Raw genomic sequence first — 10,584 nt, 5'->3', positions numbered from 1 at the left:
GGATGCAGGGAACAACGGGAGAGTTAAGCTCCACAGTGAGAGAGGATGCCTAATGGTGGCTCTCTGAGATCACATGAGAAATGCATGTACCACACTATCCCGGGCTGTGGAAACAGCTGTCTCCAGCTCAGTCATCAGAGTGAAGCTAAAAATACAACAGTCACCACAAAGGAGAGCAGTTGTGTAATATACAAAATCACTAGCTTAAAAATAATTTTTAATACATCGTTTGTACTGTTGGTGCTTTTCGGTAAGTGTTTTAATGTCTGCTATTTAAAATGAAAACAGATATATATATGTGTGTGTGTGTATATATATATATACACATATTTATTTCTCCTTTGGTAACCTATTTCTTTCAGCAGAATGAGATCCCCCAACACTGAATTTCTAATGAATCATGCTTCCCACAACAGGAGTCTGAATGGGGTCCTGCTCAGGTATGTACAGACATCAAAACATACAGAGAGTATCTCTATAAGACAATCAGTGTATGATACACATGGAAGAGAAGATTTACAGACTCTTCCTATAGTGGTGGAAATTGAAGTAAATAGAGGTAGGACAATGTCCACAGGACATGAAGCTGAGATGGGTAATGAGGTCTGCACATTCGCATTACCCCACCTCCCTGCCATCTGCTCTGGGCCGGGCCCCCATGGGCTCCTTGACCTGGTTCAGGCTGATGACTGGTATATCTAATCACTTATTAGAGCCTCAGAGCAACTCTGTAAGGAAATAGACACAGGAATACATGCTCAAAGGAGAGCAAAAATTCACTATAAATAGTATGGGTGGTGGACCCATTTCTTATATATACTTCAAGCTATAGTACGTTGAGCTGGCCATGTTTTCCAAATCCTTATAGCTTGTCTTGTTGGCTTCTGTCTCCCACCTCCCAGGACAGCCCCTTGTCACTGTATCTCTACACACGCATGCTTCCCTCTCTGATAACTGTTAATAGCTTGTCTTACCTCTCACACTGTGAGCTCTTTGTGATAAAGTAAATGTCTTTCCTCCCAGCTCATAAAAGAGGCTCAATACATTAAAAAAAAAATACATTTATTTATTTATTTATTTATTTATTTTTGGCTGCATTGGCTCTTTGTTGTTGGGTCTTCGTTGCTGCACGCGGGCTTTCTCTACTTGGGGTGAGCGGGGTCTACTCTTCATTGCAGTGTGTGGGCTTCTCAGTGTGGTGGCTTCTCTTGTTGCAGAGCTTGGGCTCTAGGCTCACGGGGTTCAGTAGTTGTGGCACTCAGGTTCAGTAGTGTGGCTCGTGGGCTCTAGAGCGCAGGTTCAGTAGTTGTGGCATACGGGCTTAGTTGCTCCATGGCATGTGAGATCTTCCCGGACCAGGGCTCAAACCCGTTTCCCCTGTATTGGCAGGCGTATTCTCAACCACTGCACCACCAGGGAAGTCCTCAATACATTTTTTTAAATGAAGGAATAAATAAGTGAAACAAACCTACATGTGTAGGTGACCTCAGAGTTTCATAATTATAGTTACATTAGTTCATCTGTCCATCCAACACTTTTTGGGGCAGACCTTGTTTCAACGACTGGGCAGGTGTGGTTGTGACAATGAGACAGAGCATCTGCTTTGGTACTGGCATTCAGAGGGCAGCATGAACAATCAAGGCAACAATTAAGACAGCAGGTGAAGCAGTACAATAGAAGTATATGCACAGTTGAATTTAGTAGGATGCAGGATTCTCAGAATTGGGGGCTTTCCATGAGAAAACAAAACTTGAAGAGAAGCTTAGGGGGAAAGAGTTAGGTAGGCAGAAAAAAGTAAAGACTCTTCTAGATCAAAGAGGCACAAACCAGCCTAGGATATTTGTTGAACTTGCTAGAAAAGACATGTGGCTGGAATGCAGGTGTGTGTGGAGGAGCAGAGGATGGTGGAGAGGCTGTGACCTTGCAGCTCACAGAGGGTCCTTCTCATCCTGTCCAGACAGGAGGATTGATTCCAAAGCTAAGGGGGAACCTCTGGGTCTCTTACATGTATATTTCACATTATGAAATTAATATCAGCTCATTGTGAAAATGTGGAAAATATGACTAGCAGAGGGGAAAATGCACCAATTGTCTCACCACTAGAAATACCCAATATTAACACACTTTAATATATTTTTTCACAGCTATGTGGGTGTATGTACACTTTTTAACATATAAAAGAGGTAAACCCTTATAATTCTTATTAGTTTTTAATTTCATGAATCCTTGTCCAACTTAAGGAATGTTTGGAAGTATAGTGCAAAGAATTTTTTTTTCTGAACCATCTGCAGGTAAGTTGCCCACCAGGTGCATCCACCCATATTCCTATACCAGGACATTCTCTTGCCTGACGTCAAATTAACACAACTTGACAGAGAAAATCATGAAACTAACATTAGTACATAATCATCAGATCTAGAAAAAACTTCAATTTTTTCCCAGTTGTTCCCAAATATCCTTTTAAGAAAAAGGACCAGGTTCAGAATCACGTGTTGCATTCAGCTGTTATGTCCATTGTCTCCTTAAGTCTGAAATGGGTCTTCAGTCTTTGTGGGACTTGGATGACTTCAACACTTCTAAAGATCTTAAGGCACTTCTTGGGGAGAAGGTCCCTCAGTTGGGGTTTGTCTCCAGTCTCCTCATGATTGGAATTGATCATGGATATTTGGCAGAAACAACATGGAATCACTGCGTTTTCTTCCTGTTCCATCCTATCAGGTGGAGGCATCGTTACTGGTGATGTTCCTACTAATCATCTGATTAAGTTGTCAGGTGAGATTCTCCACTGAAAAGTGACTGTGTAAGTCCTTTGTAATTGATAAGTATTTTCTATGGAATATTCTTTCTGGAAGACAATTCTTTTGCATTTCTGGCACTTCTGAGAGGCACTGACTCCCTTTTGTTCTGATCTGCCTTTTCAAAGAACCTTGTTAGACACAGATAATGTTTCCCTCTGGAGCTGGGGCAGCTTTGTTCGTTATCCAGAGTAATAAAGATAATGTTTCACTCAGGGGCAAACTTTGGGCAAATTGCTTAGAGGCCATTATAAAAGTTTGGGGGGTTCTTTTTTTAAATTTATTTTATTGAAGCATAGTTGATTTATAATGTTGTGTTAGTTTCTGGTGTACAGCAAAGTGATTCATTTATACATATATAAAATACTTTGCATTTTCTAATCCCAAACTCCCAATCCATCCCTCCCCATGTCCCCCTTGGCAACCACAAATCTGTTCTCTATGTCTGTGAGTCTGTTCCTGTTTCATAGATAAGTTCATTTGTATCATATTTTAGATTCCACATATAAGTGATATCATATGGTGTTTGTCTTTCTCTGTCTGACTTACTTCACTTAGTATGATCATCTCTAGGTCCATCCATGTTGCTGCAGATGGCATTATTTCATTCTTTTTTATGCCTGAGTAATATTCCATTACACACACACACACACACACACACACACACACACACACACACACAATGTCTTCTTTTTCCATTCATCTGTCAATGAACATTTAGGTTGTTTCCATGTCTTGGCTATTGTAAATAGTGCTGCTATGAACATTGGGGTGCATGCATCTTTTTGAATTATAGTTTTGTCTGGGTATATGCCCAGGAGTGGGATTGCTGGATCATATGGCAATTCTATTTTTAGTTCTTTGAGGAACCTCTATACTGTTCTCCATAGTGGCTTCACCAATTTACATTCTTAACCAAAAGTGTAGGAGGATTAAAATTTCGGGGTTTTCTAAACTCAAGCCTCCTCAGCTGTGATGTGAAACTGCTGTGCATGCAGTATTCACCTGGGCCACTTCGAGTTGTCCCTGTGGGACTTGGGGACAAGGGTATCCAAGAGAAACATGAAGCTCATGCTGCCTGCTGTGCAGTGAGTAAAAAAGTCCTGAGTTTCTTCCAGCCTCCATGAAACTATCAGCAGCTAGCTAGTTACATTGCAAGGGTAAAACTTCAGAGCTTTTGAGAACTTTGAAACTATGTAAATATTCCTTCCTCATCAAACTTAAAATGTACTTATTTATTTTTACCTGTAAGGGCATATGGCTTCCTATTTTTACAGAAGGTTACAATCCACTACTATTGTTATTTCCTTTGATGCACAGATCAACCCCCCTGATTTGGCCAATGGGAGCCTCTTCAAGTTGATTTCCGTATCTCTTTGATATATTCTCATTATTCTTTGATCACTTGTTTTCTGGCACAAAAAAGATATTTTAGCTCATCTGTATTTTTCCTGCTCCTCCCTTTGATCCAGCTTTTTCTCTAAGGAGCTCTAGCTCCATTTGGTGGAATATGGTATTTAGAAGCTATTGTGTGGGCTGTGAGAAGTGGCCAAGTACAAAGAGTCATGATCCCTCAAAACTACCTGACTTCTGATACTAACTACTAGTTCAGGGAGTATCCGAATCACCCTTAGGTTTGATAATTCACTAGAAGGTCACCAAACTCTCTGAAAGCTGTTATATTCATGGTTACAGCTTATTACAGGGAAAGGATACAGATGAAATCAGCCTAGGGAAGAAGGAGTGCAGAAGGGCCAGATGCAGGGTCTCCACTGTCCTCTCCCCTGAGTCAGTAGGATGGGGTATACCCTGGCAGCTATGTGTGAGAGTGCACATGGGTATTGCCAACAAGGGAGCCCACCTGAGCTTTGATGGCCAAAGTGTTTACTTGGGCTTCATCACATAGGCATGATCAATGGATTAATTGGCCATGTGGTTAATTTCAATCTCCAGCTACACTGATACCATGTGACTCCAAAGCCCTCACCCTGAATCACACTGCTGGTCTTTCTGAAAGGCATGGCCAGCCCCCACCCTAAGATTAGAAGGATGTGGCCAAGTCCAACACTAACTCACCTCGTCAGACTATCCAGCATGACCCACGGCCCACAGGCAGACAAAGACAATCCTACCAAGGCATAATATTCCAAGGATCCAAAGATTACCTCCCAGAAGCTGAGGAGCAGAAGCCAGGCCTTGTCTTTGGTCAAGGTCAAATTCTTCATGACACATGGGCACTAAGTTTGCTCACTGGTATTGGGGTGCTAATGGTCCCAGGTTTTTTTAGATGACAGAGTTAGGGAACAAATGTATGTACACACACACCAACTTACATCTTTATTCATTTCTTTGTCTCCTATCTGTCTTCTGTATGTCTGTCTATTATCTATCTATCTATATCTATCTATCTATCATCTATCTTTCTCTATCCGTATCTATCAATCTATCTATCATCTATCTATAAATCCATCCATCCATCCGTCTACCATATCTATCTATCTATCTATCTATCTATCTATCTATCTACCTACCTATACACCTATCCGTATTGAAAACCGTGACTTCACACCAATACCTCCAATACCAGTCCAATACTACAGAGTTCATTGAAGTTTTCTCCTTTTCCCACATTTATAAGTCTCTTCCCCAGTAGTAAGAAACCTGTCTGCCATTCTTCTTTTTTTTTTAGAAATTTATTTATTTTATTTTATTTATTTTTGGCTGTGTTGGGTCTTCGTTGCTGCGTGCAGGCTTTCTCTAGTTGTGGCAAGCAGGGACTACTCTTCATTGCGTTGTGTGGGCTTCTCCTTGCAGTGGTTTCTCTTGTTGTGGAGCACGGGCTCTAGGTGTGCGGGTTTCAGTAGTTGTGGCACATGGGTTCAGTAGTTGTGGCTCATGGGCTCTAGAGCACAAGCTCAGTAGTTGTGGCACACAGGCTTAGCTGCTCTGCGGCATGTGGGATCTTCCCAGACCAGGGCTTGAACCCATGTCCCCTGCATTGACGGGCAGATTCTTAACCACTGTGCCACCAGGGAAGTCCTGTATGCCATTATTCTTGATATATTTCCTTATATGATCAATCCCCCTGTATTAGTCAACCTCCCATCCCTACCCCCACACTCTCCCTGCCAGGTGTAGTTACCTTCCTAATCCTGCTTGCCCTCTGACACCCCATGCTGGACCACCCCTCCTGGAGGAAACTCCTTGCAATCTTTGCACCCCAAGCCCCAAGATGGACCACTGTTCTGTGTGGATGCCATTCCCATCCCACTCATGCTCTGAGACCACATAGGAAGGGAAAGGGGAAGAGGGGGAGGAAGAGCACTACACTGATTTGTTAGCATAGCTTTTTCTGACTATATAAAATAATACTTGCTCATTGAACAGGCATTTGAAATATATAGAAAAGCATAGAGAAGAGGTTAAAAGTTATCTACAATTCTACTGTTCAGAGATTGACATTTTTTTGTTTTCCACTTTGTCCCTTTCCTAAGGACATTTAAAAATAGTTGTTAACATAATTTGTATAATTGAAATGGAGCAGGACCCTGTGGAGCCCTCCCAGGTACAAAGCCTTTCTGTGTCCCCCATTTCTTGTTTTAAGGAAATAGGCTTCATTCAGCCTCCTTGACCTTCCCTGAATTCCAAAGGGTGGATTCAAACAGTTCTAGTCAGGAAGGGAGGGAATGCAGAGACAAGGGAGGAGCAGTCAAGAAACAATAGTGCAGCCATGGGACAGGGTCCTGGTTCCCCCTAAAGGGACACACATAATAATATCTTTGAGTGCTTCTACAGGAGCTAAGGCCCCCACTCAGGTGGAGGATGGTAACTTCAGGCTGAGCACAAGATTCCTTGACCACTGCCCTGTTTCCTCACTACCAACCAATCATAAGAGTCTGCACACAGTGGAAGATAATGAAGACACTGACCCCCTCCCCAGGTGATTCTCCCTTTAAAAACTTTCATGGTTGAGCAGAATCTTTGGAGCTTGTTTTTGGACATGGGTCCACCTTCTCCCCAGGTTGCCAGCCTCTTGAATAAGACAAACTTTCCTTTCCAACCAGCTCCTGTCTCTCGAATATTGGCTCTTATGCAACAAGCAGCCAAATCTGTAACATAATATTAAAAACAAAACCAACAGAAAAATGTAAACTTGTTCAAGACAGTTGTTGCTATAATGAGGGCAAGTGCTAAAACAGAACAACCCTGACAATTTTAATTCATTATGATAATTTCAATTCATTATGAAACATGGTGAGAAATCACTTTTTAAAAAATTTATTTATTTAGGCTGTCCTAGGTCTTAGTTGTGGCATGCATGTGGGATCTAGTTCCCTTACCAGGGATCAAACTGGGGCCCCCTGCATTGGGAGCATGGAGTCTTATCCAGTGGACCACGAGGGAAGTCCTGAGAAATCACATCTTAACTGTAGAAAAAGATTGGAGAAGTGTATTTTTTGGTACAGGATAAGGGTAAGTACTGAAGCAAAGAATGAAAGGGCCAAGACTTACTTAAGTTTGCTGTAAAGGAAGAACATCCTCTACTCTCCATACTCTGCTTCACTTTTGATACTTCTGACACCAAACGTGTGGGGTATTTCCCCATGCTGAGGAATTCTGCAGTGCCAGCTGGGTGTCCTACAGTTTAACTCAGTTCTGACACCATCTACCTGGATCTGTTTCAGATTCCACAGGATAAGGGCTCAGGCCCACAGCCTGACACCCCACACCTCTGGGCCAATTGCAAGTCACTTGTTCTTCTGACTGACCAGCTGAAAATCAGAAGTTTCCCCTCTGTGAGATCAATTAATTTACCAGAGGGGCTCACATGACTTAAAAAAACCAATTTACTCACTAGATGGCCAGTTTATTATAAAGAAAATTAAAGGATACGAATGAACAGCCAGATGAAGAGAAACATGGGGTGAGATCTGGAAGGGTCTTGAGCACAGGAGCTTCTGTCTCCATGGAGTTTGAGGTGTGCCACTTTCCTGGCCAGTGGATGTGTTCTAGTCCACCAATGTGGAAGCTCTCCAAACCCCATTATTTTGGATTTTTATGGAGGGTTCCATAAAAGTTCCACCTCTCTAATCATGTGATTGATTCCTATGGCAACCAGTCCCCATCTTGTAGTTATCGAGGGGCTTCCTAAAACTTATCTCATTAACATAAACTCAGGTGTGGTTGAAAGGGGTTTGTTATGAATAACAAAAAAGCACCATTTCACCTTTGTTGCTCTGGAGCTGTTTGAGGAAAGGGGAACAAAACTAAATATTATAATAAAGACACTATAGGAAGGCTTTGAGGGTTTTAGGGGCTATGTGCCAGGAACCATGGACAAAAACCAAATACATATTTCTTATTATAAATCAGAAATACATATTTCTTATTATAAATTGAACATCACAGTTGCAGAATCCACTGATAAGACATTTGACTAATTGCTTAAGTTTAAGATACAAGCTATTTTAGGTTCTTAATTGAGATTGAGGTTTGTTTGCCTTGAGAATGCTTTAGAGTAACATGTGGGTGTGGTGTTTGTAAACTCCAGCTTTTTAAACCTTGCCCTGTTGTCTTCTGATATGGCAGAAATCAGAGGCCTGCCTGATTTTCTTGGTTGTATTTTTGTATACTAACTGTTTGAATGTTTTATCTTGTTTTGATAACTTGTATTTCTAACATCTCCTCTGTATTGGAGAAGGGGATTGTGAGAGAGAAGCCAGTGATACAGGTAATTTGTATACCAGGACCCACAAAATGGAGACTGCCCCAGTGGCCTGGCAAACATCTCAAATCTAAACCTGTCATCCTGCAGTTACAGGAAACACACCTAACAACAATCACAATCCTCCAACTCAACTTAACTATCCTACTTTGCCCTAGAAAAAAAGACCGGCTGACCTTAAAGGAAACCCCCAGCCTCTTAGCCAATCATGCCCTGTTAACAAGTTGCCTTCTCTAAGGCTCTATAAACTTTGCTCTAGACCCAAATCCCTCGGGAAGAGTGCTACACTGCTTGTGAGGCACAAGACTCCCCCAGTTCATGGACTGTTTTCCCTTGAATAAAGGGCATCAAACTCATCACTGACTTGTATTACTTTTGTCCCTTGACACCAAGAGTTGCACTTGCAGACTCCATTTCCTAGGTCGTCCTGGGGTAGAGTTTCTCAGCACAAGCAATGGTGAGATCTGGAAAGCAGGGGACAGCCAGCATTGGTGATGAGACAGGAGGATAAGAGCATAGCCGTTTTGGAAAAGGACCAGGGAATGGCCTTGGGCAAAAGAGGCCTTGCAAGCTAAAGAACAAAGGCCCTGGGGGCCTGAATCCCAGGGACAAAAAGCCAGGCTCACAGGAAAAAACAGTGAACTTTACCCCTGTTATACTCACGATTATACCTAGTTGCTACAATACAAGAAGCTCAACTATAAATTTTAACTTTATCTATTCCTGTGTTTTCTTGCAGAAAGTTCTCATGTACTCCTTTCCCCTCACAGAAGCACTTCCTATTCCTGATACATAGGCACCCTGGAGCCACCTGCTACTGATCAAAGAAGTTTGATGATTTCTGGAAATTTTCAGTGATCACAAGACAAACCTACCCTTTTGTTATAAAAGCAACTCTACTTGGGGAGCTGGCACTTTTTTTCCTCTGTGTTCTCCCTGTGCACAAGCTATCTCTTTTAATAAAAAGATTTCCTTGCTGAAGAGTCTTGTGGAAGCCTTATTCATGTCTATGGTATTGTTGTCCAAGAATCTGGAAAGGGCCTGATAGCAGTGAGGTCAGCTTCTTAGCTCACCAGGGCATGACTCCCAAGTTGCTTGTGACTTTTGGGAAAGAAAAATATCACCTGCTGTATTAGTAAAAAAAGATGTTGCAGCCATCAGCCATCACATTACAGCCTCCCCAGTGGTGCGCCCTGAGGAGACTCAGGATGAGAAAGCACAGGATACTGGCCCACATAGCTGAGGTGTAATTAAAGGAATGATTTCAATGAGCCCAAACTTTGCATCTTCCCAAACATAGAAAAGCACTAAATTCCTTAACTTCAGATGTCTGGTTTTCTTTAATTAACAGTAATGTTTTTATGTTCTGATTACCTGGTCTTTGTTGCAAACACTCCTATATACCCTGGCTCTGCCACTTCCTCTTCAGAGAAGTCCCTCAGAGCTATCTGAGAGTCCTGTCTCCTGGGCTTGAAGTCCTCAGAAAGTCTGCCGAATAAAACATAACTCTCAACTTCTAGGTTGTGCATTTTTTTCAGTCGACACCATTTTGCCCATTTCCAGGTCCTCCAACTCCAAATTGACTCAAGCCTGAATTCCTACATTAAACCTTTCTATTCCCTTAATTTTTTTGTAGCGGCTCTGTTTTCTGAACCAAAACCAGATTGATACATTGGATAATATACTTTTTCCATGTAGAATTTGTTAAAATAAATTTCTAGGCCCAAGACAGAGCTTCCCCTGCTTGGGATGCCCCACCAGTGATCTGAAACTTAGGTATCTTTCCTACCCCTGTAAATACTTTGCTTGACCAGAAACAGTCTATCCAGTCAGCCAGTGCCCAAGCCAAGCCAGTTCTGGGCTCTATAGTATTTCCTTGTTCCTTCTCACCCTAAACAAGGGGGACTCTGTGGCCCCAGCCAATCAGGTATTTTCTGTTCATCTCTTCCTTGTTCCATTCTTCATCCTATAAAATCTTCCTGCCTTACTGCCTTCTGGCCCATTTGGCAGTTCTCTGGACTCAGGAGAAGAGACACTCCTTGCTTCATGAAGTGTTCAATAAAT

The 10,584-nt window shown here is 42.1% G+C and overlaps 1 long non-coding RNA gene across 1 annotated transcript; it reads left to right on the top strand.

The window, feature by feature from the left end:
- The first annotated feature begins 385 nt into the window (after positions 1 to 385).
- On the top strand, positions 386 to 9,308 carry LOC125963536 (uncharacterized). The gene is made up of 3 exons (XR_007475610.1): positions 386 to 440; positions 2,719 to 2,772; positions 9,260 to 9,308. It is a non-coding gene; the product is annotated as an uncharacterized LOC125963536 (long non-coding RNA).
- The last annotated feature ends 1,276 nt before the right edge of the window (positions 9,309 to 10,584 follow it).

This window comes from Orcinus orca, chromosome 2 (genome assembly GCF_937001465.1).
Source record: "Orcinus orca chromosome 2, mOrcOrc1.1, whole genome shotgun sequence".
Classification (NCBI taxonomy): domain Eukaryota; kingdom Metazoa; phylum Chordata; class Mammalia; order Artiodactyla; family Delphinidae; genus Orcinus; species Orcinus orca.
The sequence above is the reverse complement of the archived record's forward strand: the minus strand, read 5'-3'. Positions and strand labels throughout refer to the sequence as shown.